Raw genomic sequence first — 3,377 nt, forward strand, 5'->3', positions numbered from 1 at the left:
GCAATAATGCAAAATATCATGATGATAAAATTCTCAATGCCTTTCACAATCTGCAATATTGACGCCAAAGGTTTCTTATTTTAAAACAATTGAGGACCCTGCATGTTGAAAAATTCTGCTAAAGTTGTACCCTGTGCATTAAAGACTAATGCCAAAGGGTCTGAACAAGCGTCAATATGTGATGAGTTGGGAGTAAAATGGTGTTGCTGCAATCAACTGGTTATACTGGTAATATCATCTAATTTTCCTTTAAGTGTTTCTTTAGTAATCTTCCATTTAAAGGGATAGGTCACCCAAAAATTTACATTTGCTGTTAATTTACTCACCCTCAGGCCATCCAAGATGATGGTTTGGATCACAGGTAGTAATAATGGTAAGAAAAAATTACTGGTTATAATATTGTAAATAATATTCAGTTTCTTGCACAGACCATTCGTTCACTTCATAAGATATTGTCAGGAGTCACTGGTATTTAATTTGTGGTCCTTGATTTGCTTTTATTAATTCTCAAAAATGGGCAGCCCACTGACTTGAATTTTATGACTCACCAAGAACAACAGTTTAAGATAAAACCCTCTTTACTGTTCTACTGAAGAAGAAAAAAAGTCACCTATATCTTGGACAGGCCTAGGGTGAGTAAATGCAAATTTTCATTTTGGGGTATCCTGTTGTTATAACTATAGGTTTGGTCCATGGGCTGCCAATTGAATAGGACAGTTCTAGAATATGCTGTGACTTTGAGATGACTGAAGTGAATATGATTGATTTCAGTCTCAAGCTGAGCACACAGAGTGTCAGATAAAACAGCAGTTTGAGAAGCTCCATCAGTTTCTCAGAGATGAAGAAGAAGCTACAATCACTGCACTGAGGGAGGAAGAGGAGCAGAAGAAGCAGATGATGAAGGAGAAGCTGGAGGAGATCAACAGACACATCTCAGCTCTTTCACAGAAAGTCAAAGAGACAGAGGAGATGATGGAAGCCAATGAAGTCTGCTTTCTAAAGGTCTTATTTCAGATCATGGATTGATTGATGATTGATTGATTGATTGATTGAGTTGTTGTTGATAAATTGTGTGTTTGTTCTGCAGGAGTTTCCAGTCTCAATGGAAAGGTGAGTGATCTTCTGGGTGTCTCTGGTCTCTCTGCTTCTGATCCAAAGACACTGCAGTTCTGATCCTGAATGGTTCTTCCAGAGTCCAGATCTCATCACAGCCGGATCCAGAGACACCTGCTGGAGCTTTGATTCATGGTGCCACGTTACTTGGGCAACCTGCCCTTAAAAAAAAGAGTCTGGAAGAAGATGCAGGACATCATCCAAAACAGTGAGTCTGGAGAATCTGTGTTCTTACACATACACACTAGAAATGACACATGAATATTTCCAGATTTTAGCTTTATGTGTGAATAACCAGATGAGCTATGGCACCAAAATGAGCTGTAAACAAGAGAAGAACATGATATTTACAGCAGATTTATACACTTCAGTTTTTTTATTTTGTCAGTCTCACTTCCTTTTTACGTGAATGCAAATCTAAAATTTCTTCATCACATACTTACTGTAACATTGACAGTGATCAGAGGAAAATGTCTGATGTGTTTGATCAATAGGACGAGTGTTCATAATTCATAATAATCTTGGCTTTACTCTTGATATTTATATGAACTAAACATCAGAATAAAAGCAGCTGTTGATTATGTTTCATCAGCTCCTGTGATTCTAGATCCAAACACTGCAAATCAGTGGCTCGTCCTGTCTGATGATCTGACCAGTGTGAGAAACTGCAAGAACAACAATTGCTTCCTGATAATCCAGAGAGATTTGACCCATTATCCATGTGGTTCTGGGCTCAGAGGGTTTTAATTCAGGAACACACACCGCTGGGATGTGGAGGTTAAAGCAAGTTTCAAGTGGAGTCTTGGTGTAACTACAGCATCAACCAAAGGAAGGGAGTGATTTCTATACCAGCGAAGTCTGGGGTGTGCAGTACGGACTGACTACACTGTTTGGTTTTCCTGTTGAACAGGATCTTGAGCGTGTGAGAGTGGATCTGGACTATGACAGAGGAAAACAGTGTCATTCTCTGATCCGTAAAACTAACACAGATCTACACACATTCACAACCACCTTCACTGACACTGTCTTGCCCATTCTTCTGGATTCTTGCATTTTCCTCTCTGCGAATCTTACAGTCCAATTAGTAAACATTACACCTGTAGGTCTGGATCGACCTGCCTTCACTGGTGGTGAGGATCCAGAATCTTTGACAGCTGAAAAAAAAATCACCTGACACACTCTAGTCTTATAGAAGAAAATTTTATTAGGATCTTTCACACATTGCTTATTTTACAAAAAACTGTGACAAATATAAATAAAAAGTAATCCAACTAAAGCAAACACTGATCGCTATAATGGTGACTTCCAAAGAAGCCGTCTTGTTTGGTTCGATTTAATCAAACTCAAGTTTGCTTCCCACTTTGGTGCGGATCTTTTACTCATTCCTGGGTGCAGGTCCACCATCTGGTCTGGATACCCACTGGATCAGCTAATTGCGATAACCTAGGGATAAGGGTGAGACAATATATAAGTGACTAATATAAGCATTGATGTCATTCTTCTTACAAAGTAAGAAGTAATAACATCAAGTACATTAAATATTATGGAAAGTGTTGCTGCTTACCCTAGTTGGTGTAGAATACAAATCCTTTAAAGGATTGAATTATAAAAAATGTGATAGTGTGTCATGTGAATGCAAGGCTAACGAGATGGGGACTTTTAAACTCAACACAGAGTGTGTCTGCCTCCCGAAGTCCGCCTTTTGATCTGCCAGCTGGAGCCACCTCTTCATAGTCCCCTTGATCTCCATTTTAGCAGCACTAGTTTAACCCTTTCGCACGTGAGTTTAAAATATTCTAGCTGAGCCCCCGGCATGAGTTTTTTTAGGCGACGGTTACTTTAGAATGTACCACCTTATTGTTTCCATGGCGACGCATCATGCTTGTCATGTGACTCAACGCAGCCACAATAGATCTGTATGACACATGGATCGCTTTTATTTCGTTTTTCATGTTTTATTAAAATATTCACAAATATGCTCACTATATTATGAAATATCTGATATTCCGATTCTGAAATATGTGCAAGTAAATATATTTGGTAGTTTAAACACTTTTATATCAACCGTGTTATTTGATCTATACCGGGTGATGGGCGCTGCCATGTTAGTTCGCGCTGAAATCCGAGATGTGGAATTTACAACAAGCAAATTCATCCTCTCCTCCCGAAACAGGTTAAAGTAGGTCTCTGGTAAACTGGGAGAAGAGCAGAGTAAACTTTATAATTACCTACACAATCTGTATTTGATATCAATAAAAACATGT

The 3,377-nt window shown here is 38.8% G+C and overlaps 1 long non-coding RNA gene across 1 annotated transcript; it reads left to right on the forward strand.

The window, feature by feature from the left end:
- The first annotated feature begins 759 nt into the window (after positions 1–759).
- LOC122134131 lies at positions 760–1,273 on the forward strand. The gene is made up of 3 exons (XR_006157615.1): positions 760–1,002; positions 1,088–1,110; positions 1,193–1,273. It is a non-coding gene; the product is annotated as an uncharacterized LOC122134131 (long non-coding RNA).
- Positions 1,274–3,377: the final 2,104 nt, after the last annotated feature.

The sequence above is a fragment of the Cyprinus carpio genome, chromosome B21 (genome assembly GCF_018340385.1).
Source record: "Cyprinus carpio isolate SPL01 chromosome B21, ASM1834038v1, whole genome shotgun sequence".
Lineage (NCBI taxonomy): Eukaryota > Metazoa > Chordata > Actinopteri > Cypriniformes > Cyprinidae > Cyprinus > Cyprinus carpio.